We start from the raw sequence: 16,236 nt of genomic DNA, 5'->3' as shown, positions 1-16,236 counted from the left end.
TGTAGTCAAAATATATAACATGCTATGATACGAATAACACACACAATATCTTACAAAAGGTATATCATTGTAACTAAGTATATTAATGTATTTGCATAGGTAATGAATAGTACAAAAAAATCTATTCATATTATTACACTGTACTAATTATTATTTTTTTATTTCAGAATAATGTGAGAGTACAATTAGGTTACAATGTTTGTACTTGTTAGGTAGAGTCCCTGTTGTAGTTTTGTGCTGCACCGAGAAGGTGGCCACGTACCCTTACATTCTGCTCACTAAGCAGGAGCATACTCACCCCACCATCATTTCAAATGATTGACTTTTCTCTCTTATGTGGGCGTCAACTGGCAATCCAGTTATCAAGTGGCTTCGGTTTAGGTTGAATACATTGGATACTTGCTTTTCCATTCCTGTGATACTTTACTGAGAGGAATTTATTTCAGCTCCATTTAGGTTAGTACAAAAGATGTAAAATCTTCATCTTTTTTTTATGGCGGAATAGTATTCATGGCATAAGTATACCTCGGTTTATTAATCCATTCTTGGGTTTATGGGATTTTCGGTTGTTTCCTCATTTTCACAGTTGTAAATTGAGCTGTAATAACCAATCCAGTGTTCAGGTCCTCATAATAAAATGATTATTTTTCTTCTGGGTAGATGCTTAGTAATGGGATTGTAGGATCAAATGGAAGGTCTACTTTGAGTTCTTTGAGGATTCTCCATACTTCCTTCCAAAGGAGCTATATTAGTTTGTAGTCCCACCAACAGTGTAAAAGTGTATGCCTTCTCTCCACATTTGCCCCAGCATCTTCAAATTTGGGACTTTGTGATGTGGGACTTTCTCACTAGGGGTAGGTGATCTCTGGGGGGGTTTTATTTGCATTTCTTTGAAGATTAAGTCTTGATTTGCATTTCTCTGTCTTCCTCGGAGAAGGTTCTGTTCATGTCTCTTGCTCATTGATAGATGGGATTATTTGCTCTTTTTTTGTTGCTCAATTTAAGTTCTGTGTAGATTCTAGTTATCAATATTTTGTCAGATGTATTACATGAAAATATCTTTTCTCATTCTGAAGATTATCTATTAGCTTTAGTTGTTTCCTTAGCTGTGTGTAACCTTTTCAGCTTAATTATGTCTCATTCATTTATTTTCATTGTTGCTGAGGTTGCCACTGAAGTCTTCATATAATCTTTCCCCAGGCTGACATCCTTAAGCATCTATGCCAGATTTACTTCTGGGATTTTTATTGTATCATAACTTAGATTTAAATCTTTCATCCATCTTGATTGTATCTTTGTACGTGGTGAAAGGTGTCGGTCCAGTTTTAGTCTTTAGTCTTTTAAATGTGGCTGTCCAGTTCTCCCAGCACTATTTATTGAATAGGGATTATTTTTCCTCAGGGTATGCTTTTGTTTGGTTTATTAAAGATCAGATGGAAACTAGAAACTGATTTCATCTCTTGCTCTCTGGTTTTATCTCTGTTCCATATGTCTGTGTCTCTTTTTATACCAGTACCACACTGTTTTGATCACTGTCAACTTGTAATATAATATGAAGTCTGGTAGAATGATGCCTCTGCATTTGTTTTTATTACTAAGGATTGCCTTGACCATATGGGTTTTTTTCTCCATACAAAGTGAAGAATTCTTTTTTCCAGTTCTTTAAAGTGCTATTGGTATTTTAATGGGAATTGCATTAAATATGTAGATTTCTTTGGGTAGTATAGACATTTTTTTTTTTTTTTTTAAATATGGAACGCTTCACGAATTTGCGTGTCATCCTTGCGCAGGGGCCATGCTAATCTTCTCTGTATCGTTCCAATTTTAGTATATGTGCTGCCGAAGCGAGCACTGGGTAGTATAGACATTTTAACAATGTTGGGTCTTCCCAACCTAGAACACAGTATAGTCTTGTATTTGTTAATGTATTTTGCTATTTCTTTTCAGAAAGTTTCATAATTCCTTGGGAGAGTTCTTTCACCTCTTTTGTTAGATATATTCCTAGGTATTTCATTTTCTTTGAAGTACTGTGAAGGGTATTGTGTCTTTAATTTGCTTCTCAACTTGGCTGTTACTGGTATATACAAAGCCTACTGATTTGTGGACATTGATTTTATACCCCAAGATGTTACTGTATTTCTTGGTCATTTCCAGAAGTCTTGTGGTTGAGTCTCTGAGGGTTTCTAAGTATAAGACCATGGCATTGACAAACAGTGGGAGTTTGAAGTCCTCTACCCTCATTTGGATGCTCTTACTAGCCTTCTCTTGTTAGATTGCATGGGCTAGAACTTCCAGAACAATGTTGAATAGTGGTGATGATAGAGGACATCCTTGTCTGGTTCCAGTTCTAAGTGGAAAAGCTTTCAGTTTGACTCCATTCAGTATGATGTTAGCTATGGGTTTGTAAAAGGTGTCTTCAGACAGTTTATAAAATATGCCATCTATGCCTATATTCTTAAGTGTTCTTGTTAGAAAATGATGTCAAATTTTATCAAATGCTTTTTATGCATCTATTAAGAGGATCATATAGCCTTTGTTTTGCTTCTATTGATATGGTGAATTATATTTATTGATTTGTGTATGTTAAACCAACCATGAATCCCTGGGATAAAGCCTACTTGATAATGATGTATATATATTTTTAATGTGTAGCTGTAATCTATTTGCAATGATTTTATTGAGTATTTTTGCCTCAATATTCATCGGTGAAATTGGTCTGTAGTTCTCCTCTTTAGTTGGATGCTTTCCTGTTTTTGGTATCAGCATGATGTTTGCTTCATAGAATGTGTTGCGGGAAGGTTGTTTCCTTCTCAATGTTTTGGAATAGATTCCGAAGTATAGGTATGAGCTCTTCTTTGAAGAATTGATAGAATTCTAGTTTGAAGCCATGTGGTCTAGGGCATTTTTTGTTGGAAGCTTTTTTATTTATTTATTTATTTATTTTTTTCAATTTCAGTGCTTGATATTGGTCTGTTCCCCTTCCTGGTTACATCTTGGAAGGTGTTGTGATTCGAGGTATTTGTCCGTTTCCTCCAAATTGTCAAAATTCTGGGCATAGAGTTTTTTGTAGTATTCAGAGATAATCTCTTGTATCTGTGTAGTATCTGTTATTATTTCCCCTTTTTCATTTCTGATTGAGGTGATTTGGATCTTATTTTTCAGTTTCTAGTTAATCTGGATGAAGATTTATCAATTTTATTTAACTTTGTAAAGAACCAACTTTTTGTTTTGTTAATTTTCTGAATGATTCTTTTGTTTTTAATTTCATTTTTTTCTTTTTTTTTTTTTTTTGAAACAGAGTCTCATTATGTCACCCTTGATAGAGTGCAGTAGTGTCACAGCTCACAGCTATCTCTCACTCTTGGGCTTAAGCGATTCTCCTGCTTTAGCCTGCCACGTATCTGGGACTACACACACTCACCACAATCCCAGCTATTTTTTTTTTTTTTTGCAGTTGTCGTTGTTTAGCAGGCCTAGGCCGGGTTCAAACCCACCTGCCTCGGTGTATGTTAGGTCTGCCTAACAACTGTGCTATGAATGCTGAGCCAATTTCATTTATTTCTGATTTAATTTTGGTTTCTATTTCTAGGTTTGGGTTAGATTTATCTTCCTTTTTCATTTCCTTAACATGCTTCATTGGGTTATTGATGTGTTCTCTTTCTGTGTTTTGGATGTAAGCATCTAATGGGATAAATATCCCTCTTGGAACTGCTTTTTCAGTATCCCACAGGTTTTGGTAGCTTGTGAATTTATTGTTGTTATGTTTGAGGAATTTAATAATTTCCTTCTTTATCTCCTTCTTGACCCAGCTGCCATTCAGAATAAGGTTTTTTAGTTTCTATGCCTTTTTGTGGCAATGAAAATTTATGTTGGAGTTGTGTTTCAATTCTGTTGAGATTTGATTTGTGACCTAAGATATGACCTATTTTGGAGTATGATATATTTTGGAGTATGATGAGAAGAAAGTATATTCATTGGCTTTGAGATAGTGTGTTCTGTATATGTCTATTAAGCCCAATTGTAGTAGGGTCTCATAAGTTCTGTGTTTTTTGTTTAATTTCTGTTTAGAGGATCTGTCCACTTATGCCAGAGGGGTAGTAAAGTCCCCAGTATTATGGTGGTGTAGGATATCATATTGTTCAGATCAATTAAAAATCATTTCATAAATCTGGGAGCATTTAAGTTGGATGAATAAATATTTAGAACTAAAGTATCCTCTTGTATTGTTTCCTTAACCGGTATAACGTGACCATCTTTGTCTTTCTTAACTTTAGTTGTTTTAAATCCATTTCTATCTAACAATAGTATCATTACCCCTACTTTCTTCTCATTTCTATTTGCCTGAAATGTTTTCCAACCGTTCACCCTGAGTCTTGTTTTGCTCTTTGAGTTTAGGTGTGTTTCCTGGAGATACCATATGGATGGCTTATGCTTTTTATCCAATCAGTCAGCCTATGCCTCTGCAGTGAGGAATTCATTTACATTTATTGAGAGAATTGATAAGTATATCTGAGTTCTATTCATCTTATTTTTCTTAGTTTTATCCTTTGCAACATTGTAAAAGCTTGGTTTTGCCCTTTAGTTTCTGGAACTTACTATTTTTTTACTATTTCCTAGATATGTATCAAAACATAAATAAAATAATTTTTACCTATTTTATGAGTGTTTTCCCAAACACAGTGTACTCAAACATAGTTTGAATATTATATTTGAATAATGAAGCATCCTCACAGTAGGTCTTAACTTATTTTTTAAGTTTGCTTAGAATTTTATCACTTTTTAAAGATGAATTGTCATTACTCAAACGCAGGCATTAAAATTTGTCATTAAAGTCACACTTGGCTTTTTGTAAAACTTGTTCTGATTTTCTACTATATGATAAAATTATAATTTACTGGTTTCTTCTCAATTCTTATAACCAGAAATTAAAATGGTCTGTTTTCCCATTAGAAAAAAATCGTGTCTTTAGTTTTAGTTGTGAAAGTTATTTGAGAAAAAGTTTTAGCATATATTTAATATTTATTTGTGGGAAAATGTTTAATATAGCTTTTAAGAAAATATAAAATATTTATGTCATTGGGTACTCTATATCTTTGTCACCCACGTGAATAGAAATTGAAATTCTTGAGAATTATTCCTTTAAAGTACATATTATTTTTTTCATTTCTTGATACTTAGATGCATTGAAATGCCTCAAATTATACATATTCATAGGATGAAACACTCATTAAACTTGAAACATGGGCTGTAGACTAATGGATCTTTTGTGTGTGTTTAAAAGGTTATTGCTTTAAATTTATATTCTAAAGAGACAAACTAAATGAATAGAAGCTTAATTAATCTTAATTTGAAGTATAAAGGATATGGCTCCAAGAGGTTTACTGTTTTATAATTTTAGCATCACTTTTGAGGAAACTAAGAACTAGAACTTAAAAAATACTACAAAATACAAAGTATCAGTTCATAAAATATGTACTTTCAATATACATTTTAAGTAGAAATCTTACTGTCAATGATTTTATAATTTGAAATATGCTACATGCATTATAAAAAGATAAACATATAAATGTATAAATTTACATTTATATAATTATACTCTACATAAATTCAGTATAATTTTTAAGTCTCTTCTCCAAATTCTTGCTGGATTATCTTGATTTGTTGCAGATAAGAAAACTTTACTCTCAATCCTCTAAAAAATATTTTACATGTAGGCATATAATTCTTATTTTAACATCCCATTTTATATTGCTTTTATTACTTACACTTTTATTACTACACTTATTATAGTGTAGTGGTAAGAGCACAGAATCAAGAGTTGAAACTGGATTTAAATTATGGCTAGATGTGTCTGACTCTGAGTGAGATACTTTGCCTCTTTGTGCCATAGTTCCTTTATCAGTAGGATGATGCCACTTTATCTGCATTGTTTTAATAAACAAAAATATCAATTTTTATAAATATTAGAATAGTAACTAACATATTGTAAACAGTATGTACTCTTCACTTGGTATTATTAATACTGATTGTTTACACAGCAAGAAGTTTGTTGTCAATGTTTATTTATAATTCCATAAAGTTCCATAAAGATAATGATTCTTCTATTAGAAACTAGAAAAATGATTTAAGAAGTAGGGCACTTAAACACTTTCTGGCAATTAACCATACTGGGTGTTCTGAATTTTGGTAAATTCTGATAATTTAAAAAGAAACCAACATCAGACATGAAAAGAGCGGCACACAATCTTTGCTGCTCCCCCATTTTCTGCTCCAGATTCTGAATCTTTCTTTGTCCTGATCAACTCTGGCATCAAATACATATTTTGATTCCCACAAAAACAACAATGGGTAAAATAATTGCAATACTCTCAGGGCATGTAGTCTGTGATGGATAATGCAATTTTTTTTATCCCAACATTCTAAAAATATTTTTTACATACCCATGAAAGAAATTGCAAAAATTCTATTCCTATTCTTATCTTGAAAGAAAGTGTATTATTATGGTTCTTGTAGTCTATCTTTCTGTTAAAAAATGCAAATGTGTGCTTAAAGTTATCCTGAAACTCATCCAACAGAATACAAGGCACTACAATAAAGGTTGCTACTTGGACAACACAAAGAATCTGAACATACACTGATTTTGTATTGTCTTTAGGCTGAACAAAATTATGATTTCATATGACTAGTGCTAAATAGTACATATTCAATATTAAACAAATATTGAATATTGTATGATTAATAACAGAAGTACTTCTATAGCCATTTGTATATATCTTCTTTCATGTACACATTGTAGGTTTACAGAAAAGTATAATTCAAAATGAAAACTTTTAAAGAAATTAATACCTTTGGGTCTTGTGTATTTAAATTTCAAAATTTTACAGGTATAAATAATGATAGAAGTAATTCATTTATTCTAGAAACACACAAGGCTTTCAAATATTAAGTAAGTCAAAGTTAATCAGATAAAGATAAGGCTAGGAATCAAAATTAAGGTTAGGTTTCCCATGCATTTTGCTATGCCTCATGTTTTTCATTTTTTTTTTATGTTTTTCATTTTTATTGCTGTTGAGAGCTCAAAATTCTTCATCAATTCATTTCTCCTTTTCTTTCTTTTTTTGTTTTTTAGGTGTTTCTAACTTTTTTCTTTTTTAAATAAATCATAGCTGTGTACATTAGTATAATCATGGGGCACTATACACTTGGTTCATAGACCGTTTGACACATTTTCATCACACTCGTTAACATAGCCTTCCTGGCATTTTCTTATTTTGCTAGGACCTTTACATTCTACATTTACTAAGAGTCACATATACCCTTGTAAGATGCACTGCAGGTGTAATCCCATTAATCCCCCTCCTCCATCTACCTCCCCCTCCCTCCCTTCCCTTTCCCCCTTCTTCCTATTCTTAGGTTGTAACTGGGTTATAGCTTTCATGTGAAGGTCCTACATTAGTCTCATAATAAGGGTGAGTACATTGGGTACTTTTTCTTCCATTCTTGAGACACTTTACTAAGAAGAATATGTTCCAGCTCCATCCATGTAAACATGAAAGAGGTAAAGTCTCCATCTTTCTTTAAGGCTGCATAATATTCCATGTGTACATATACCACAATTTATTAATCCATTCATAGATTGATGGGCACTTGGGCTTTTTCCATGACTTGGCAATTATGAATAGGGCTGCAATAAATATTCTGATACAATATCTTTGTTATGATGTGATTTTTGGTCTTCTGGGTATATGCCCAGTAGAGGGATTGCAGGATTGAATGGCAGACCTATTTTTAGTTCTCTAAGTGTTCTCCATATCTCTTTCCAAAAGGAATATATTAATTTTCATTCCCAGTGCAAAAGTGTTCCCTTTTCTCCACATCTGCACCAACATCTCTGGTCTTGGGATTTTGTGATGTAGGCTAGTCTCACTGGAGTTAGATGATATCCACATAGGGTCAGAAGAAATCAAACTTTCACTCTTCACAGATGATATGATTGTATATCTGGAAAACACTAGGGACTCTACTACAAAACTCTTAGAAGTGATCAGAAGCTAGTGAATGATGCCCCATGAATATATCAATGTACACAGCTATGATTTAATAAAAAAAAAGTGATCAAGGAATACAGCAGCATCTCAGGTTACAAAATCAACATTCATAAATCAGTAGCCTTTATATATACCAACAATAGTCAAGTTGAAAAAATAATTAAGGACTCTATCCCATTCACAGTAGTGCCAAAGAAGATGAAATACTTGGGAGTTTATCTAACAAAGGACGTGAACTATCTATATAAAGAGAACTATGGAACTCTAAGAAAAGAGATAGCTGAGAATGTTAACAAATGGAAAAATATACCATGCTCATGGTTGGGAAGAATCAACATTGTTAAAATGTCCATACCCAAAGCAATATATAATTTCAATGCAATCCCCATTATTTCTCCTAATCTTTGGATTTACCTTCTCTTAACTTTTCACTCTGGTTCAAACTTTCACTCTGGTTCAAACTTTCTGGTTCAAACTCTTGAGAATTTCAATTTTTACAGAAAAGAGAGATATGACAAATGATGCCACATAAACACAAAATATTACCTGTGAATATTATGAAAATCTCTACACATATTTGCTTGGGAAAGTAGAGGAAATGAATAGATCGCTAGAAATGCACAATCTCCTAAGATTCAGTCAGGAAGTAATAGAAATCCTAAACAAATCAACAGTGAGCAAAAAGACTGAATCTATAATAAAAAATCTTCCTGCAGAAAAGGCCCAAACCCAGGTATATTCACAGCGAATTTATCAGCCCTAAAAAGAAGAGCTGGTACCCATACTACTAAAGTTATGCTATAATAATAAGAGGGAGGGAATCTTCCCTAACTCATTCTATGAAGTCAGTATCACTTTGGTATCACTTTGATACCAAAGGCAGAAAAGGACACAACAAAAAAAATAACATTACGGACAAATATTCTTTATGAACAAAGATGCAAAAATTCTCTATAAAATACTAGCAAAGTGAATTCAACAACATAATTTACCATGACTGGACTTCATTCCAGAAATGCAAGGGTGATTCAACATATACAAATCAATAAATGTTATTCACCACATAAATAGAAACAAAAATGACCATGATCATATCAATAGAGGAAGAAAAAGCATTTGACAAAATCCAACATCTTTTCATGGTAAAAATTCCCAAGAAATGGGTGGCGCCCGTGGCTCAGTGAGTAGGGTGCTGGCCCCATATGCCGAAGGTGGCGGGTTCAAACCCAGCCCCGGCCAAACTGCAACAACAAAAAAAAAGTTCCCAAGAAACTAGGCATAGAAGGAACATCTTTCAAGATTTTAAAAGGCTCATATGACAAACTCACAGCTAACACCATACTGAATGGGAAAAATTGGAAGCATTCCCACCAAGAATTGGAATAAGACAAGCCTGCCTACTATTACTACCTCTATTCAATATAGTGCTGGAAACACTAGCCAAAGCAGTCAGCCAAGTGAGAGAAATAAAGTGCATCTGAATTGGGAAAATGAGGTCAATCTATTGCTTTTTGTTGATGATATGATGTGCACGCGTGTGTGTGTGTGTGTGTGTGTGTGTGTGTGTGTGTTTTTAAATTATTGGGGATTCATTGAGGATACAAAGAACCAGTTACACTGATTGCATTTGTTAGGTAAAGTCCCTCTTATAATTGTGACCCATCCTCAAGAGATGTGTTACACATCATGAACCCCCATTCCCCTCCCTCCTTCCCTCTCCCTGTACCCCCCTTCCCCTATGTCCCAGTGTGTGCTAGGTCATCAATTATCCTCATATCAGAATTGAGCACGGGCAGCGCCTGTGGCTCAAGAAGTAGGGCGCCGGTCCCATATGCCGGAGGTGGCGGTTTCAAACTTAGCCCCGGCAAAAAAACCAAAAAACCAAAAAAAAAAAAAAGAAGAAGAATTGAGCACATTGGATTCTTGCTTCTCTATTCTTGTAAGCCTTTATTAAGAATAAAGTGTTACACTTCCATCCACTTTAATACAAAATATATAACATCTCCATCTTTTTTTAATAACTGAATAGTATACATACACCACGGTTTCTTAATACATTCCTGTGTTGGTGGACATTTAGGTTGTTTCCACATTTTTGGCGACTGTAAATTGGGCTGTAATAAACAGTGTAATGCAAATGTCTTTATGAGAAAAGGATTTTTTTCTTCTGGGTAGATGCTCAGTAATGGGATTACAGGATCAAATGGGAAGTCTAGTTTGAGTTCTTTGAGGATTCTCTATACTTCCTTCCAAAAAGGTTGTATTAATTTCCAGCGATGTAGAAGTGTTCCCTTCTCTCCACATCCACACCAGCATCTGCAGTTTTGAGAGTTTGTGATGTGGGCCATTCTCACTGGGGTTAGGTGATATCTCTGGGTGGTTTTGACTTACATTTCTCTGGTAATTAGGGATGATCATTTTTTCATATGTTTGTTAGCCATTCCATCTGTCTTCTTTAGAGAAGGTTCTATACATTTCTCTTGCCTGGTGATATGAGAGATTGTTGGCTCTTTTTATATTGATTAATTTGAGTTCTCTATAGATCTTAGTTATCAAGCTTTTGTCTGATTCAAAATATGCAAATATCCTTTCCCGTTGTGCAGGTTTTCTATTTGCTTTGGTTGTTGTCTCCTTAGCTGGACAGAAGCTATTTGGTTTAATTAAGTCCAATTCATTTGTTTTTGTTGTTATTGCAATTGCCATAGAAGTCTTCATCATAAAGTCTTTCCCCAGGCCAATATCTTCAAGTATTTTCCCCACACTTTCTTAAAGTATTTTTAATGTCTCATGCCTTAGATTTATATCTTTTATCCATCTTAAATCAATTTTTGTGAGTGGAGAAAGTGTTGGTCCACTTTTAGTCTTTTACATGTGGATATCCAATTCTCTCAGCACCATTTATTGAATATTCTTTCCCCCCCAGTGTATGTTCTTGTTTGGTTTATTAAAGATTAGGTGGCTATAAGATGTTATTTTCATCTCATGATTTTCTATTGAGTTACAGATGTCTATGTCTTTATTTTTGTGTCAATACCATGCTGTTTTGACCACTATGGCCTTGTAGTACAGCCTAAAGTCTGGTAGGCAGATTCCCCTGGCTTAGTTTTTAATGCTAAGAATTGCCATAGCTATAGTGAATTTTTTTCTGATTCCATCAAAAATGAAGAATTATTTTTTCCAAGTCCTAAAAATATGATGTTTGTAATGGGGCTGATATTGAATCTGCAGATTGCTTTGGGAAGTATAGACATTTTAACAACATTGATTCTTCCCAACCATGAGCATGGTATGTTTTCCCATTTGTTAATGTTTTCTGATATTTCTTTTCTTAGGGTTTTGCAATTTTCTTTAGAGAGGTCTTTCACCTCTTTTGTTTGGTATATCCCTAGGTATTATATCATGATCAAGCTTTCTTCCCAGGGATGTAAGGCTGGTTTAACATACACAAATCTATAAATATAATTTACTATTTATCAACAGAAGCAAAAACAAAGACCATATAATCCTCTCAATAGATGCAGAAAAAGCATTTGATAAAATTCAACATTCTTTTTCTATTAAAACCCTGAAGAATATAGGCATTGATGGCACAATTTTTAAACTAATTGAAGCCATCTACAAACAAACCATAGCTAATATTTTACTAAATGGAGTAATACTTAAAGCTTTTCCACTTAGCACTGGAACCACACAGGTTGTCCTCTGTCACCACTACTATTCAACCTAGTGCTGGAAGTTCTAGTCAATATAATCAGGCAATAGAAGGAAATAATGGGCATGGAAATGGGAGCAGACGAGGTCAAACTCTCCTTCTTTGCTAATGATATGATCTTATACTTAGAGAATCTCATAGACTCAACCACAAACTCCTGAAAGTGATCAAAAAATACCGTAATGTCTCAGGATATAAAATTAATGTCCACAAATTAGTAGCCTTTGTATACACCAATAACAGCCAGGATGAGAAGCTAATTAAGGATACAGTCCCCTTCACAGTAGTTTCAAAGATATGCTTATTATTTTTATAAAACCTCAAAGACTCCTCCAAGAGACTCTCAGAATTGATGAATAAATTCATCAAAGTTTCAGTTTAGAAAATCAACGTACACACATCAGTAGCTTTCATTTACTACAGTAACAGTCAACCTGTGAGTCAAATAAAAAATTCAATACTATTCATAATAAAACAAAGAAAATAATATATGTTAAAATATACATACGCAAAGAGGTGAACAATTTCTACAAATAGAACTAACTATGAAACAAACAAAAGTAATATGTCATAGATTACACAAACAAATGGAAAAACATATCATGCTCATGGCTTGGTATAATCAACCTTGTTAAATGTTTATACAATGCAAAGTGATTTATAATTCAATGTGAACTCCATTATAAAACCAATTTCATTTTTCAAAGATCTAGAAAATGTATTTCTATGCTTCATTTTGAACCCTGAATGAGACTGTATAGCTAAAGAAATCTTAAATAAAAGAACAAATTTGGAGGCATCATGTTACTTGACTTCAAAAATTACTAAAAGGCTATGGCAGCCCAAACAACATGATATTGACACAAAACAGAAACATAAATCAATGGAACAGAACAGAGAACCCTGATATAAAACCATCCACATACAGCTAATTGATCTTTGATAAAGCCAACAACCATATACACTGGGGCAAAGAAGCCATGTTCAATAAATAGTGCTGGGATAATGGATAGCCACATTCGGAGGAATGAAACAGGATCCATATCTCTCATCACTCATGAAAATTAATTCAAAATGGATAAAAATCTTAAACATAAGGCATGAAACCATACAAATTCTAGAATAAAGTTTTGGAAAAACTCTTCTAGTTATCAACCTAGGCAAGGATTTTACGAAGGAGACCCCAATGCCAATCACAGCAACACTAAAAATAAATAAACAGGAATTGACTGCATAGCTAAGGAAATAATCTAGAGAACAAATAGAAAACCTACAGACAGGAAAAAACATTCCAAAGCTATATCTACAATAAAAGGCTAATAATCAGAAACTACAGAGAATTCAAGCAAATCAGGAAGGATTTGTTGATTTTCATCAAACAACCCCAATAAAACAGTGGGCAAAAGATATGAAGAGAAGTTTTTCAAAAGAAAATAGGCAAATAGCCTATAAACATATTAAAAATGTTCAATATCACTACCAGGGCAATGTAAATTAAACCACAATAAGTCATCATTTTATCTAGTTAGAATGTCCCAAAATGGTAGATGCAGAGAAAAAGGAAGACTTATATACTGTTGGTGGGTCTGCAAATTAATACAACTGCTATGGAAAACAGTATGAAGACTACTAAAATAAGTGAAAGTAGACCTAGCATTTGGTACAGCAAGCCCACCATTAGGTATCTACCCAAAAGGAGGTAAGTCTTTTTATCAAAAAGATACCTTCGCTTGAATGTTCATTACAACACAATTCATGATTGTAAAGACGTGGAATCAATCCAAGTGCTCATCATTTCGTGAGTGTATTAATGAAACGTATTGTATGTATACTAGGAAATACTACCCTGTGATTTGAAAGGATGTATTTAGTCCATTTGCAACAATTTGGGTGGAAGTGTAGACCATTATCCAAGTGAAGCATCTAAAAAATAAAAAAGCAAACACCTGTAATTCCTATTAAATTGGAACTAAGCTCTGAGCACATATGTGCACAAAGGGAAGTAAAACTCAGTAGAAATAAAGCAGGAGGATGGGAGGAGGAGTGAATGGATGAAAATCTACTTAGTGGGTATAATGAACACTATCTGAGTGATGGACACACTTAGAACTCTGCCTCAAGCATAAGTTGATATATATAACTAAAAACGTTTGTACCTCCATAATATTCTGAGATAAAAGAAAATCAATTCATTTCAGCATTATATTGTTATTATCTATACTCACAATGCTATACAATACTTCTGTATAACTTATTCCTTTTATCTAACTGTGGTCTCATATCCTTTGACCAACAACTCCCTGATCTGTCCTGCAACTGCCCTAGACTCTCATAACTACTATTCCACTCTCTATTTCTAGGAGACTAACTTTTTTAGCTCCCATATATGAGTGAACAATGCACTATCTATCTTTTGTGAATGGCTTATTTAACATAATATCCTCTAACATAACATCCTGAATCTATACTGTTGCAAATGATAAGATTTCATTCTTTTTTATGGATGAATAGTATTCATTTTCTTTATTCATTCATTCATTCATGGATACTTAGGTTGATTCCACAATTTGGTCACTGTAATTTAGTGCTACAATAAACATGGGACCACATGTATGTCTTTGACTTACCATCTCACAATGTACAGTAGTTAAATTTTTGAAAACATCCTACAAAAAATGTCACATACCTTATTGCTACGGTCACCTTCAAACTACTACCCTTGTGATTCTATGCACTGATACCAATGCCTAGTCCACCCTTCAAAGCAATTTTGGAACCTTTTCTTTATTCTTTTTTTGAATGGTCACCAGAGCTATTGTCGTCTAAGGTCTGACAATTAAGTTTTCAAATTCATCCTAGAAAAAGTGCTTTTTTGTGCTTTTTTTTTATTAAATCATAAAGAGGTAGATCGTGTATACATTAATGCATTTATAGGGTACAATGCTGATTTCATATACAATTTGGAATGCTTACACTGTACTGGTTAATATATCCCTCACCTCATTAACTTTATTGTGTTAAGACATTTATACTCTATACTTAATAGATCTGACATGCACCCTTGCAATATGAGAGACTGGGTCTTTCTATAATGCATAAGCTGGTCTTGACATCTTGGCCTCAAGAAATACTACCACCTTGGCCTTCCAAAGTACCGGCATTACATGCATGAGGCCACCACAATGAGCCCCCTTTTATCATTGGACCCCCTAATTTAAGGGAGTCTCTTTAAGGTCACAGGTTTCTTGTATTTAGTCTGTTTGCAACAATTTGGGTGGAAGTGTACACCATTATCAAAGTGAAGCATCTAAAAAATAAAAAAGCAAACACCTGTAATTCCTATTAAATTGAAATAATAGTATGAAGATCTCAGTAATTATATGTGGCAAAGAAAGCAGGCTTTATAGAAAACAGTTTAGAAAAATTACTAAGCAAAGGAACAATTAAAACTCTTTAAAGTAACACCAGCAATCCCTGGGATGGAGGACAGTCTGATTTCCAGAGTTATCTGCAAGATACCTGTGACCTCAAAGAGACTACAGATGACCAGCCCTTGTGAATATAGGCATGACAATCTTTAAGAAAATAATAACAAATCAAGTCCGACAGCATGCTGAGGTGATTTTATACCATGAAAAAGTAAGACTTGTTTTGGGATCCAAGGGTAGACAACATTTATTTGGTAGGAGTACAATGACAAAATACTATAGACAGGAGACAGAAAACAAAAATTTATTTTTTCACAGTTCTGGAGGCTAGAAGGCCAAGGTACAGACATGAGCATGGTTGACCCCTCTGAGACATCTCTACTTCATGTGTAGATGACTGCCTTTTTCATTACTCTTTGCATGGTCATCCATCTGTGTGCACCCAGTGTAGTTGTCTCTCTGTGTGTCTTTTTATAAGGATACCAGTCAGATTGGAGTAGAGCAGATACTGACAATCTCATTCTAACTGAATTAAGGGGAAAAAAACTACACGTACATCTTCATGTCTCAATGGATATAGAATAAAACGTTTGAAAAATACTCCAGACTTTTATGGTAAAAATATTCAACAAACTAAGAATAAATGCTTCCTCAACATGACAAAGGGCATGCATTAAAAATCCCACATGTTAACATCACACTCAATGGTAAAAGAGTGAAAGCTTCTCTGCCAGTATCAGAAATAAGACAAAAATGCCCAATTTTTTCCACTGCTATTCAACATTGTAACAGAAGTCTTACAAGAACAGTTAGGTAAGAAAGATAAATGAAATGCATATAAATATGAAATAAAAAAGTAAACCTTTCTTGAGGTGCAAATAATTAGATGCTATATTTTAAGAAGTTCAGAGAATCTACATACACATGCACACAAAACTAATAAAGTGATTAAAAATTTTCAGAAAATTCAGCATAGATCCAAGATAAAAGATCAACACATAGAAATTAGTTATGCTACAATACATCAGCGATGAACAATCCACAAAGG

General features: G+C 33.7%; 1 protein-coding gene and 1 non-coding gene across 5 annotated transcripts in view; one reads left to right on the top strand and one right to left on the bottom strand.

Annotated features, from left to right (window-relative positions):
* Window positions 1-16,236, top strand: part of FSTL5 (follistatin like 5) — a 778,095-nt gene that overhangs the window by 458,068 nt on the left and 303,791 nt on the right. The window lies entirely within an intron of this gene.
* On the bottom strand, window positions 1,746-1,852 carry LOC128592038 (U6 spliceosomal RNA). The gene has a single exon (XR_008381749.1). It is a non-coding gene; the product is annotated as a U6 spliceosomal RNA (small nuclear RNA).

This window comes from Nycticebus coucang, chromosome 1, assembly GCF_027406575.1.
Source record: "Nycticebus coucang isolate mNycCou1 chromosome 1, mNycCou1.pri, whole genome shotgun sequence".
NCBI lineage: Eukaryota > Metazoa > Chordata > Mammalia > Primates > Lorisidae > Nycticebus > Nycticebus coucang.
This window is presented reverse-complemented; position numbering and strand designations above follow the sequence as displayed.